The following is a 14238-nucleotide window of genomic DNA, read 5'->3' on the forward strand; positions in this document are numbered from 1 at the left end:
AAAAAGCAGCCATTATCTCTTTTTTTCTTTCTTTTATTGTTGACATATAGTTGACATATACAATGTTGTATTAGTTTTCAGTGTATAAAATAGTGATTAGTGATTTGACAGTTGTTTTCATTACTCAGTGCTCATCATGATAAATGTAATTACCATCCGTCACAATACAGTATTATTACAATATTGTTGAGTGTATTCCCTATGCTGTACTTTTTATCTCCGTGACTTATTTAGTGCTCGTAGAGCACTTTGTACCTCTTCATCCCCCTTATCTGTTTTGCTTGTCACCCACCCACTTGCCCTCTGGCAACCATCAGTTTTCTGTATTTAAGAGCCTGATTTTTTTGTTTTGTTTCGTTTTTTAGGTTCCCTGTGTAAGCAAAATCATGTTGTGTTTGTTTTTCTCTAATTTCACTTACATGATATCCTCTGGGTCCATCCATGTTGTCACAGATGGCAAGATCCCGTTCTTTTTTATGGATGTATAATAATCCATTGTGTATATATGTATGCTATATTTTCTTTATCCATTCATCTATCAGTGATGCTTGGGCTGCTTCCATGTCTTGGCTGTTGTAAATAATGCTGCAACAAACGTACGAGTGTATGTATCTTTTTCAGCTAGTGTTTTTGTTTTCTTTGGGTAAATACCCAGTAGTAGAATTACTGGATCATATGGTATTTCTATTTTTAATTGTTTGAGAAACCTCCATAAGTGTTTTCCCCAGTGGCTGCATCAATTTACATTCCTATTAGCAGTGCACGAGGGTTCGCTTTTCTCCACATCCTTGCCAACACTTGTTATTTCCTGTCTTTTTGATACTAGCCATTCTGCAGGTGTGAGGTGATATCTCATTATGGTTTTGATTTGTATTTCCCTGATGATGAGTGATGTTGGGCATCTTTTCATGTGTCTGTTGGCCATTTGTATATTTTCTTTAGAAAGATACTTACTCAGATCCCTTGCCCATTTAAAATCTAGTTATTTGGGGTGTTTTTGGTGTTGAGGTATATAAATTCTTTATTAGATATTAATAAATATATTAACCCTTATTGTATATGTCATTTGCAACTATCTTCTCCCATTCACTAGGTTGCCTTTTTGATTTGTTGATGGATTCCTTTGCTGTACAAATGCTTTTTATTTTGGTGTTGACTTATTTTATAAGTGAAAGTTTGAACCTTGTAATCCCCTTCACCTCTTTCACCCATGCCCCCATCCACACCTCTGGTCTGGCAACCACCAGTTTGTTCTTTGTATTTAAGAGTCTGGGTTTTTTTGTTTGTTTGTTTGTTTTGTTTTGTTTTTTAAGATTCTGCATATAAGTGAGAGCATATGGTGTTTATCTTTCTCTGTTTGACTTATTCACTTAGCATAATAATACCCTCTGTGTCCATCCAGGTTGTTGCAAATGGCAAGATTTTATTCTTTTTTATCAGCCATCATCTTATTATTCATACTTGGGGTATATATGTCCGGACTTTTTCTATGTGTCTGTCTCAAAGTTGGATTGATAGACCATTTTATGCTGCTTTTCCTGTCATGAGTTGAGTGTTAAGATGGGCAGAGTCCATGGGCATAGTCCACAAGCATGTTCTTTTATTCCTGCTGTAGCCTCTTGTTACGGTGTTTATGTTGGAAACACTATTTCTCTGCAAATGGAAACAGTACACGTTTTGAAGTCCAAAGACCTGGGGTCCTGCTCTGACTCCCCTTAGGTTTGTGAGCTTGAGAGAGGCACTTAATTTCACTTTCCTCATCTTTACAAGGAACTGTAATACTTCCTTTGTGATATCTTATCCGCCAGGATGGTTAAAATGAAAAACGAAAACAAAACTGTATCCTGGGCTGGGGAGGATGTGGAGCAGCTGGAACTCCCTGCCCTGCTGGTGGGGGTGTAAACTGCGTTAGCCACTTTGGAAAACTGTCATCTACTGAAGCTGACCATACACTTACTTATGACCTAGCAATTCCACTCCAAGGTATCAGCCCTACAGAAAGGCATACAAATGTGGACCGGATGTCATGCTCAAGAACGTTTAGAGCAACACCATCTGTCATTGCCCAGACTGGAAAATTCCAGTGTCCGTCAGCAGTAGAATGGACAAATACATGTGGTAAACTCCCACAGTGGACGACTGTAGTCAGTAAGAGTTAATGAATAACAATTCAATGAAAAATCAGGATGAATTTCACAGATACAGTGTTCATTCAGACACAAAGATTATAAACTATGTGATCCCATCCATATAAGGTTTAAACGGAACTAATCTATGCTGTTAGAAATCAGAATAGTGGCTACCCTTGGGGGCAGGTAGTGATAGAAGGGGGTGCAGTGGGTTTTGGGGGGGTGCTGGTGATGTTCTCTCTCTCCATCTGGCTGCTGGTTACATGGATGTATTCACTCTGAGAATTCTTTGACCTGTGTACTTATATTGTGTGCACTTTTCTGTACGTATATTGCACATCTGTAAAAAGTGTATTGAAGTAGGCTCCATGCCCAGGGTGGAGCTTGAACCCACAACCCTGAGATCAAGTCGCATGTGCTACCGACTGAGCCTGCCAGGTGCCCCTGTAAAAAGTGTATTTAAAACGCTGAAAAAGGGGTGCCTGGGTGGCCCAGGTGGTTAAACATTTGCCTTCGGCTCAGTCATGATCTCAGGGTCCTACACAGGATCAAGCCCTGTGTAGGGCTCCCTGCTCATTGGGGAGCCTGCTTCTCCCTCTCCCAGCTCATGCTCTCTCTCTCCCCCCTTTCTCTCTCAAATAAACAAATAAAATCTTTAAAAAGAACCCTGAAAAAAGGAAGCTCATATATGAGTCACATGCTCCTATTGAAACTTAATAATGAGAATGAAAATTTTTTGTATTGTTGATGAATAATATAAAATAATTATTTTAACTTATTTCATCTTGACTGCTTACTGCTGTGATCATTTGTTTTATAATATAGGTAACACGTTGGTACATTAGAATGTATATTTAATTTACAAATAAACGTATGTATTTTAGAGATGTTGGCTTAGTATTTCTCACCTGTTGGTAGTGAAGAATCAGGAGGTTTGGTGAGCTGCAGCTCAGGGTCAGAACAAAGGGACAGCCTGAGCAGAGCCTGGCTGTGGAGAGCAGGTGGGGAACAGGTGGACGAGTGGGTGAGCCTCAAGCAGTTCAGTGGGTGTTCTGTGTTTGGGTTGGTTTCCTTGTTTCTGGAGCATAAAGTGTGCGACAGAGGAGGTGGTGGTGAAGCTGGAGAGGGAAGCAGGGGCCAGGCCTGCATGGGCAGGGGCTGCAGGGAAGCTCTGAAAGGTGAGAGGACAAAAGCAAGGGCCAGCAGAAGAAAGGAGCCAGTGGAGGAGGCCAGAGAGACCAAGGGGATGGGAGGAGACAGAGCACCAAAGTCATTATTAGGGACTGAGAGCTGAGTTTCCAGAAAGAGGGACTAATGAACCATGTTAAAAGCTACCAGGAGGTGGGAGAGCCTGAGGCCACTAGCCTCAGCAAATTGGGAGGTCTTGGTGGCCTGGGAGGGAGCAGCACCACTGGTTAGGTAGAGTGTTACCATGTGGATGGTAGTGAGATGGTGTGGTACTGAGGTCAGGGTGTCTGATGGGAAGCAGCCTGGAGTTCAAGGGTCAGAGCTCTTTGGAAGACTGGGGAGAATGGCAGGTGTTCTCAGGTGGAGGGTAGGACCAAGAGAGCGGAAGAGACTGGGGTTGCCAGGAAGGGGGTTGCTGAGCCCCGAGCCCAGGCCAGTGGTTGGCCCTGGGTCTCAGGCAGCCAGCTGCCTCTCTCAGAGGTGGGAGCAGAGGACCAGGAGAAGATGCAGAGACATTTAAGTTAAAGGAGGGGCCTAGGAGAGCTGAAGTCAACTTTCCTTAGTGAAGGAGGTGGTGCAGCCGCCCACCTGGGTGTGGGGTGAGGTGTGGAGGTGTGGAGAAAGAGGGTGCTTTGGAGGATAGAAACCAGTGATGGGGGGCCTTTTCAGGCACCCTGTGCAGGATGCTTGTCTGTGTCAGCGGGTCACCGTGGGGGCATGCCAGGCACTCCCTCCCTTGTCACACACACTTGTTTCAACAGCCGTGTGCTCTGAGGGCAGGGGTGTTTGTTTCTGGGCACTCCTGAGCTCCTTCCCTGCTGGGGTAGTGCCTGAGGCCGTGACTGGTACTTTGGGCCTGCCAGAATGCATTTGCCCACGGAGCCAATGTGTTCTTTGGGATTTGATTCCCCAGGCAAACCCATACCATAGCATGTATCCAAAGCATGGTGGGAAAGGAGAATAGTGACCAAAGAAGTTTAAGTTGATTTTGATACATTTAGGACAGGCTTTGCTACCTGGTAGGCTAATGGTGATATCAAATATTGATCTATGGGAAAAGTATTGGACATTTCAAAGAACAGGTGGAAATCAGATCTGAGAGTGCTGAAGTTGGTCTGACCTTGCTGAGCCTTGAAAAACAAGTCTTACCATATTGGAACATCGATGTCAATGGAGTTATTCCTCCTACTTTTACAGCGGCTACTGTTTGGAAAGAGACGTGCTGGGATGGTATATCCCGTTGGCCTGGGATTATGAAGCCCATCATGTACCCCTGGTAAGTTGGTTTGTGGACCTTAGTGGAATGTGCTTTCTTGAGCACAGGGCCATGATGGACAGGCGTGGGAAGGGGCACGCCGGCGCCGGTGATCTGGGTGGCCGCGCAGCCAGAGACGGCATCTGCGGGGCTGAGGAGCTGCAGGGCGGCTTCTGGGGCATCAGGCATCCTCAGCCAAGTGTGCAGAGGGTGCTTTAGGGGTTCCTTTGCCAGATTAAACTCTGAGGTTTTCTTTGTTGGTTCTCCTGTCGGGCTTTCCTTCCCTTCCTCCGCCTCCTGCTTGTGCAGAACCTCTCGCTGCTGCCCCGCCGCGCTGTCGCCCCTTTGCTTCTGGTGGTCAGAAGACACACGTTCTGTGTCTGACTCCCCAGTAGCTGGGGTGACCTCCTTTCTCAGCCTCGGTCAGGTCCCCCTCCCCTGCCAAGACACCCCTGTCCTTTCTTTGCAGTGCAGCTACCCACCACTTCCAGCTGTCCTTGCCCCAGCCCCTCCCTTCATCAGAAAGGCCAGCTCTTGTGTGAGGAGCTTCGCCGCGGGAGGAGGGGTGGAGGCCAGTAAGACGTGGTCATTGTGTGCAAGAGACCTCACCTGCAGGTCAGCCCCCTGCCGCCCTCTTCCCCCACCTGCCCGGTTCTTGCTCCCTGAGAGTCTGCCCATCCTACCTGGCACCTCTTGCGAGAAGGTTTTTCTGTTGCTGCTCTCCTCCATGTCATTTTATTTCATTTCAGTTTTCATTTATTTTATTTTTTATTTTATCTTATTAAAAGATGTTATTTATTTGTTTGTGAGAGAGATAATGCACAAGCCAGGGAAGAGGCAGAGGGAGGGAGAAGCAGACTCCCTGCTGAGCAGGGAGCCCCATGCGGGGCTTGATCCCAGGACCCCGAGATCATGACCTGAGCCGAAGGCAGATGCTCAACCAGCTGAGCCACCCAGGTGCCCCTATTTTATTTATTTATTTTTAAAGACTTTATTTATTTGAGAGAGAGAAAGAGAGCAAGTGTACACATGAGCAGGGGGAAGGGCAGAAGGAGAGGGAGAAGCAGACTCCCCACGGAGCATGGAGCCCGATGCAGGGCTCGATCCCAGGATGCTGAGATCATGATCTGAGCTGAAGGCAGATGCTTAACCGACTGAGCCACCCAGGCGCCCTGCTCTCCTTCCTTTTAAACCCTCGTGACACATGTTTTAATATCCTCATGGCCCTGGCTACATTCTGCATTGCATCGTGCTTTTGTGATATACCCTGTACCTCCCGTCTGACCTCCTTGACTAGACTTTTAAGCTCTTTTAAGGCAGGGGTTGTGTCTTGCTCATTGTTGTATCTCATGCAGTTCCTTGCTCAGTACCTTACACACCGTATATGCTCAATAAATGTTACTAGACTGAAACCCGCTTGGACTCTTTTATGGCTCTCAGTATCCATCCGCTTTGTGGCCATGGTCCTCAGGTCTTGAGACAACATAAAATAATAAAAGGGGGAGTGGCAGAGAGTGTTTGCCTAAAAGAATCCTAAGAGATTCTGTTCAGGTAGGAGCAGTCACAAAAAAGTTAAAAGCTGAAATATTACACTATTTTTCAGATTCTTCTAGTAGCCTTACCCTTCTGTCAACCGATTATTACAAAAGAGGCAGAAGGTGAAGTTTCTGATGCTTTCCTACCAGGGATTCAGTCTTCCTTGATGTTGCATGATAAGTTACAACACAAGTAATTTATATAGTGCTTAGTAGAAGCGAAGCTTACCTACTGGTGGGATTGGTTCCCGTAAGGAGGATGCTGGAGACAACTGCTGGTTTAGAGGTGGGAGCACATGACAAAACACACTCAGAGAAGTGATTTCCCTGAAGTCACACAGCAAGTTAGTGACAGAGCTGAGATGGGATTCTAGGTCAGTCTTGTTCTAGAAGTGGAGCTCCTTTCCCTGTCTGTGCTTTTTCTGATTAGAACTGGATTCCAGGATGAGGTGCCTGGCTGGCTCAGTCGGAAGAGCACCCGACTCTTGATCTCAGAGTTGTGAGTTTGAGCCTCATACTGGGTGTAGAGATTACTTAAAAATAAATAAAAAAAAAAAATGAACTTAAAAAAATTAAAAGAAAAAAAGACTAAAAAAAAAAAACACCTGGATTTCAGGAGAGGGGCTGTGGCTGCCCGCTTACGGTTATGGGGGATCTGGGCAGGCTTGCACCCAGCCTCTGCAGGGGGAGAGGACTCCTCTCTCCTGTCATCACCTGGGTGGGGACCAAAGAGCAGAGGATTTCCTCCCTACTTCTCAGCAGGAAGATCCCTGTTCACCAGCATACTTCACTTGAGCTCTCTTGAACAAAGGCTCTCAGGTTGTCCAGGGCCTCAGGCTTGCTACTGCTGCAGGAGCTCAGGCGGTCTGCCATGAACAGGGGCTACAAGAACCTGTGTCCTTAAACAGGCAAAGGCAAATGACAACACATTTTCAGGGACTTGGTTGTAGAAAGGAGGAAAGCCAAACTTCACACTTGGAGCAGTAGCTTCTTTGAGGCAGGAAGAATGGAGAGGACACTTAAGAACTTTAATTCACAAGGAAGGAACTCCCAAAGGGATGAGATGGAAGTGTACCAGAGGCTGTCTGGAACTAAAGAACGTGGCTTTTGAATTCAAAGATCAATAGAAGAGTTGAAATTAGTGGTTTGGAAGGCCAAAGAGAAGAAATGTCTCATAACCCAGAACAATTATAAAAAGAAATGGAAATAATGAATTAACATGTGGAACACTTAGAGGCCTTACCCAGGAGACCCGGCATAGGGGTAATAGAATAGAAGTTCCAGGAGGAGAAAAAGGAACAGATGGAGGAGTAATAGACAAACAGTAGCGGGAAATGTCAGTGAACTATAGAAAGACGTGATTGTTCAGATTCAGTGGATTCATCCAGTTCACACTAAAGCCAACACTTACTCTTGTCTTCTAATAAAATTCCTAAACTCCAAGAGGAAAGAGAAAAACCTTAAAATTTTGTAAGAAGAAAGAGCAGGTTTTCTAAGGAAAGAGAAGTAGATTCTCACTGGGCTTCCCATATGTAACCCTGCAGGCGGGAAGGCAGTGGACTGGTGTCTACAGGCTGTTCACGGGAGAGGGGCTGCGGTCCTCTGTATACCCAGCCCAGATGCCACTCATGGGTTATTGCAAAAGAAAGGCGTTTCAGGCACGTGATGGCATAAAATATACAGTATCTATTCAGTGTAGCTGAGGAAATGCCCTGTCAAGCTCTCCAGTGGAAACACAGTGAAAGCAGGGCAGAGATGATGAGATGGGGCAAGAGTGCAGGAGGCAATGTACCTGTCAGGGCATATGCTTTGATCTCAGGGGCTAGTGCTGCTGTGAGATGGTTTTTATTGTGTTGAGTTCTTAATAATTTTTAAGCTACAAGAGAACTGTATGGGAAAACATAATAGGCTGAAAATTAAAAATTCTAAACCATCTTTGCTGAACCTAAGGCTTTGGGAGAAGGGCTGAGAAGGGGAAATAAGTGGTCCACTTTTAGGACACTTAAATAAACAGAGCAAGTGAAACATAGAGGCATAGTTGTTTGCTTGTGTTCTGGAAGGAAAAGTGTTCAGTTTTGACTTTTAGGGATCAGAAGGTGTATTAGGACGAGATTTGGTTGCATGTAGTAGATAGCGCCTCCATAACAGTGGTTTAAACAATAAGGGTGTATATGTTTTCATCCCATGAAAAAGTAAAGAGGTGGGCAGTCTAGGACTGGTATGGTGGAATCAAAGTCATTCCAGACCCAGGTTCCTTATATCTTGCTGCTCTTTCATCTGTAGCAGAGTGCCTTCTGATTCAGGGTGGCTGCTTGAGCTCCAGTCATCACATCTGCATTCCACAAGCCAGAAGGAGACAGATGGGAGAAAGGGTATGCCCTTTCCCTTCCAGACACTTCTCAAAAGTCTCACACAGCACTAACATTTACACCTCATTGAGTAGAGCTTAGCCACACTGAGCTGCAAGGAAGCATAGGGTGTGCTTAGCTAAAAATAGGAGTTCTCGTGCTAAAGAAGAAAGGGAGAAAGAAAGAAGTTGAGCTCTCTGCCTCAAAAGATTATCACTAGCAGAATGTGAATTAAAACAAATTTTCTTTTTTACCTTTTTCTTTTTTATTATTTTATTTTTTAAAAAAAGATTTTATTTATTTATTTGTCAGAGAGAGCACAACCAGGGGGAGCGGCAGGCAGAGGGAGAAACAGCCTCTCTGCCGAGCAAGGAGCCCGACGCGGAAGTCGATCCCAGGACCCTGGGACCATGACCCGAGCCGGAGGCAGATACTTAACCGACTGAGCCACCCAGGCATCCCTCTTTTTTACCTTTTTAATTGGCAAAAAGTTACAAAGATTGATAAGATAAAACCAGCCATAGCCAGTAAATGGGGAAGTGGGTCCTCTCTTACATCGCTGGTAGGTGTATGAATTGTTCTAACTTTGGGGGAACATAATCTGAAAATATCTAATAAATATTAAGAAATCCGTAATCTGGAAACCCATCAGTATACTTCTAGGAGTCTGTCCTGCAGAAATAAAGCACCAGTGCACAAAGCAGTACAAAGCTGTTTCCTGCACTGCAGTTTGTAGTGGCAGGAGGGTGGGAGGAATGGGAGCTCCTGTCAGCGACGGATTAGGCAGTGATTACAAAGGAGCCAGGTTTCTCTCTTGTGACCTGGGAGAAGGCCACAACCTGTGGTAGGTTTCAAAGATAAATTGCACAATAACGTCTCCAGCAGGGGTTGCAAACCGGTGGCCCATGGTTGCAGATAATTCCGTGTGCTGGGCAGTGTTAAGTGCTTTACGCAGCGAACTTACTCTCTTCTCACAACGAAGTCACAAGGTAGGTACTATTGGATCACCTATTTTCATAGGAGGAAATTGAAGCACAGAGAGGCTAAATAACTTATGGTCACCCAGCCAACAGATGCTGGGCCTGGGATGTGACTAGGGCTCCAAACTCTGAACTTTTATCAACTCTGCTGCCCACTGTCTAATCTCCCTCTTGGTTGCTTTGTGTGGCCAGTTCAGTGCTTTACAAATGTTCAAAATGGAAAGCTCTAGGTAGTGTCGTTAGCCACTGGCCCCATGTGTCCTTATTCTGTTATCTGTTATTCCTGCAGTTTCAGCAGTGACATGATCTGCCTGGGCCCCACAGCACTTGAGGTATGACCTTGGTTTCTGGTATGAGTCCCACTTGGTTACGTGTATTTATGTTGCTTGGAGGAAAAGCTTGGAGGAATACACCTTGCTGCTTGCTGCGATTACCTTTGGTGGCTGGAATGGGGAGAGCGGTAGGGGGAAGGTGGGTTGATGCCTTTTATTTGTACATCCTATTGGGTTTGGCTTACAGCAACAGGGATCTGTTGCTTTTAGTAGTTCAAACAGGAAGTCCAATAAAGTATAATTTAAAAATAGTTAAATATCAAGAAACAACCCAGAAAAGTAACTGTACCTTCCTTTCTGTTACTTCTTTTGAGACTGTCTTTATAAATGTCACTGTTTAAGCAGGGAGACTTGAGTTTTTCTTTCTGTAAGATGAAGCTTCAGGCCATCAATTGTAACATCTGACAACTTCTGACTTTTGAGCATCTCGTTCTGGAACCTAAACATAAGTAGACAACAGCACGAAGGTTGCTCAGGAAAGGGTTTGTGAACCATGGAAGCCATGGGCCGGCTCCTGACGCAGCTTGCACGACCCTCTCTTACTGGATGTCTCGGAGAGTGTTGGTCCAGGGAGGAAGACAAACACACGATTCAGGACAACCGTGACGAGGGCCATGGAGGAGAAGTCTGGGTGCTTTAAAAGCATATAGAAGAAAGACATAACAGAGGGGGTCCCGGAAGGGTTCTTGGAGGAAGTAACATCTAAAATGAGACTGGAAAGAAGAGCGGGAAGGAGCCAGGAGAAGAGGAGGGAGGAGGATTCCTTCACGGCCCCTGTTTACACCCGGCTGTGAGAGGCAGCAGGATAGGTGTGGCCACTGGTGAGCTCCAGAGACATTCTGGCACCTGTTCTTGTCTGCATATCTGTCCTTCGGTGGCTGGGTGCCACTTCCAAGGGGCTGGCAGGGAGACTGCATGCACAGAACGTGCCCCCCCACAGGCAGGGCCTATATTTCTCAATGGGTTTGGTACCCCTCAGCCCCCCCTTTCATTCCTCTGTGGGGACCACAGCCCTGACCACTCGAGAGTGGGTTGGAATGCAAGGAATCAGAAGGAAGCACGCAGAAAGCAAGGACAGCAGTGTAGGACGTGCTGTTCGGATGGGGCCGTTGCTGGTTGGGTGTGTTGAAGGCGTCCGTACGGAGCCTGGGAGTGATCCTGGCTGGAGGGATTGTTGAGGCAAGTCTCACCTGCTTTTAGCTGCGGCCGCTCCTGGGAGGTCGCTTCCATCATCTGGGTCCTGCCTGAGCTGACCCTGAGCCTGAAGCCAGAGTGTTGCTGTCCGCCCCCCCCCGCCCCTGGCATCAGCCCCAAGTATCCGCACCACTTCTCTTTCCTTCCCGCACCCTCCCCAGTGCTGCAGGGGTGCTGCTTGTACCCACCGGAGGGCCTTCTCTCCCTGAAGTCCTTTTGTGCAGTCCTTGAGCCTTTTTGGGGGGGCAGCAGAACCACGTGGCTGGGGGTGCTGTTGGGGTGGCTTAAGCTTCACAGTCTTGCTCTGACCTTGCCCCTTTTCACAGTAGGTTGGGGGAGTAGTTCATCCATTTTTGTTGAGAACACAGCCGACTGCTGGGTACCGTGCTGGGAATTGAGGCTCAAATAACTGAGAACTTTCTGTGCGGGGCTCTGTAACAACACTTACCCACAGAGACGCCTCAGCTCAGAGACTTTATACCTGTGGAGCCCTGAGACGAGCATCTGGCACCCCCAGCACTCCTCAGTGCCGCCTGGGGCTGCTAGTCCTCACAGTAGCCGCACGAGGTGGGCACAGAGGGAGAATTGAGACTTGGAGAGGCACTCGCCCACTGTCACGCAGGTGGTAGGTGGCAGAGCTGCATTCAGACCCAGAACACTGGACTTGCATGTGCCATCTCTGGAGGCGAATGAGGTAGCTGCGACTCCCTTACAGAGCTTGTGGCTGAGCGGGCAGATGACCAGGAAAAGCCATGATTCCCTGTCAGGGTGACAGGTGCTGTGGCGGGCTAAGTGGGGGGCACACAGTGGAGGGGCCCTGCATAGCCTGAGGACCAGAAGGACGGAGAAAGGACAAGTGCCCCAGGCAGAGTGTGATCAGTGTCACCTCTCCGTCACCTGGGGCTTATCCCTCAGTCTCCTCTGGGCTTTGATGAAGAGGCACTGGTTTAGTGGTCTGCACGCATGCTCAGTTAGTGATTAATTATTGAGGGCAGGTATGTAGCCGCTCATCCCAGCCAGACCCTTGGGACCTTGTTTCTTAGGCACTCCCCACTGGGGAAGACCCCTCCTCTTCCACGGACTGAGTAACCTGAAGTTGTCACTGTGAATTCTCCAACCTTCTTGGGGGGCACATGTGCAGATGGCCTGGTTTTATGGATCTGTGCCACCCAACCTACTTCTCTCCACGTCTGCCCCTCGATACATTTGGCTGTCCCATAGGATGGCTCCATTGCAGTTACACATAAATGAATGAAACATTATAAAACTATGATAGAAAATCTAAGCTAAATAAATCCTGCCATGACCCTGTCATCCCAACAAATCAAACTGCATTTTCCTTCCAGTCCCTGTCCGCAGGGCAGGTGGTGGTTTGTACGATTGTGCACCCTGCCTTTTCTCCTTGACATGGTTGGAAATGGCCACCAGGTGGTGCCAAAGCACCAGGCACCCGACTCCACCCTCCTAAGTGTGGAATACCTGGCTGTGAGCCATCCCGAAGTGCTTGTCTGGGGAAGTTCACTTTCAGTTTTCTCTCCACATGCTGTGTTGCTCACGGCATTATTTTATCACTTATTTTAAAAGAAATCAAACAATACTGACCTGTACAAAAAGTAGAAAGTGAAAGTGCTGTACGCTTTAAAAAAAAAGATATTTATTTGTCAGAAAGAGAGAGAGAGAGAGCATGTGCAAGCACAAGCAGGGGGAGCAGGAGAGGGAGAAGCAGACTCCCCGCTGAGCAGGGAGCCCAGTGCGGGGCTCGATCCCAGGACCCTGGGAAGGCAGACCTGAGCTGAAGGCAGACGCTTAACTGACTGAACCACATCCTGAAAGTGCTGTACGCTTTCAGAGGCAATGATATTAATAGTGGAGTGTGTGTCCACATTAATGCATAAGTGTTTGAAAACATGTCCAGATGTCACTTTCTCAGCACTTCTTAGACCTCCGCATTTAAAATCGTAACCCCTCTTCCCACTCTGCCTCGCCCCTAGCCCTGCTTTGCTTTTTTCCTCTCTTACCACCAGCTGACACTCGTATTTCACTGCATGCTTTATTTATTGTCTGCCGCCTCCTCTAGAACGTACTGGGGGATTTGCAGCTTTTTCTTTGCTGCTCTGTGCCCAGCCCCTGGAACAGTACCTGACACATACTAGACTTTCAGTACATACTTGCCGAATGAATTAATAAGGGTGGCTGTGTCCTGAATTGGTGGACATCTTTCTCTGTCCGTAGATATTGATCCATCTCATTGTTTTATTTTATTTTTTTTAAAGATTTTACTTATTTATTTGAGAGAGAGAGAGAGAGAGAAACAGCATGAGAGGGGAGAGGGTCAGAGGGAGAAGCAGGCTCCCTGCCGAGCTGGGAGCCTGATGCGGGACTCGATCCCAGGACTCCGGGATCATGACCTGAGCCAAAGGCAGTTGCCCAACCAACTGAGCCACCCAGGCATCCCATCTCATCGTTTTAAACCACTGCTTAGGGTCCCCCTGAATGGATGTGCCCCAGCTGCCTGTACTGAAACACACTGATAAGGTTTTCCAGTGTTTTCCTCCTGTCTTTGCGGGTGGTGGTGCAGCCAGTGACCTTGCTGGAACATGCTCTCGCCTTGCCTGTCTGATGATTTCCTTGCTTTGCTCAGACTCTGGGCAAAGTGCTTCACAAACAGCCTCTCGTGTTGTCCTCACACCCCCGAGAAAGGTGCTGCTGATAGCGCCTCTCTTTGCAGGTGACAAGCTGGGGCAGCACGCCTGCCGAGAGTTGAGCCGGACTCTTGGGGGAGTTCTTTCCTTACTAAGTATCTGACTTCATTCTCTCTCCTGTGACGTTTCTAACACGCCCCACCCCCCCTGGGGTTTTCATTGTCTTACGTCTTTTTCATGATGTCTTTTCTCATACAGAGTTTTCATTTTTAATGTAGTTAAATCTGCCAGTGGTTTCCTTTGTTTTTCTGGCTTTTGTATCACCCTAGAGAGGACTTCTTCAGCCCAGAGTTATTTAAAAAGTAATGATTAGTGTTTCCTCTGGTATTTTTATGGGGATTTTATGTTTGGTTAAATCTCTATCAAAACTTCATTCTTAGAGATGATACTGAATAAGATTTTTTATTTTTTATTTAAATTCCAGTTAGTTAACATACAGTGCAGTATTAGTTTCAGGTGTACAATTTAGTGATTCAATACATACAAAAACCCGTTCCTCATCACAGGTGCCCTCCTTCGTCCCCATCACCTAGTTCACCTCACCCACCTCCCCTCTGGTAACTGTCAGGGTGTTC

The 14238-nt window shown here is 46.8% G+C and overlaps 1 protein-coding gene across 1 annotated transcript in view; it reads left to right on the forward strand.

Moving 5' to 3' along the window:
* Window positions 1–4514: 4514 nt before the first annotated feature.
* The window catches only part of RALGPS1 (Ral GEF with PH domain and SH3 binding motif 1), a 247969-nt gene continuing 238245 nt past the window's right edge, over window positions 4515–14238 (forward strand). Inside the window, exon 1 of the mRNA XM_088018754.1 lies at window positions 4515–4593. The gene's annotated coding sequence lies outside the window, so the exon portion shown is untranslated. The remainder of the gene's footprint in view (window positions 4594–14238) is intronic.

The sequence above is a fragment of the Eumetopias jubatus genome, unplaced genomic scaffold (assembly GCF_037043125.1).
Source record: "Eumetopias jubatus isolate StellerSeaLion01/CBP00866 unplaced genomic scaffold, mEumJub1_p1.0 scaffold_15, whole genome shotgun sequence".
Classification (NCBI taxonomy): Eukaryota; Metazoa; Chordata; class Mammalia; order Carnivora; family Otariidae; genus Eumetopias; species Eumetopias jubatus.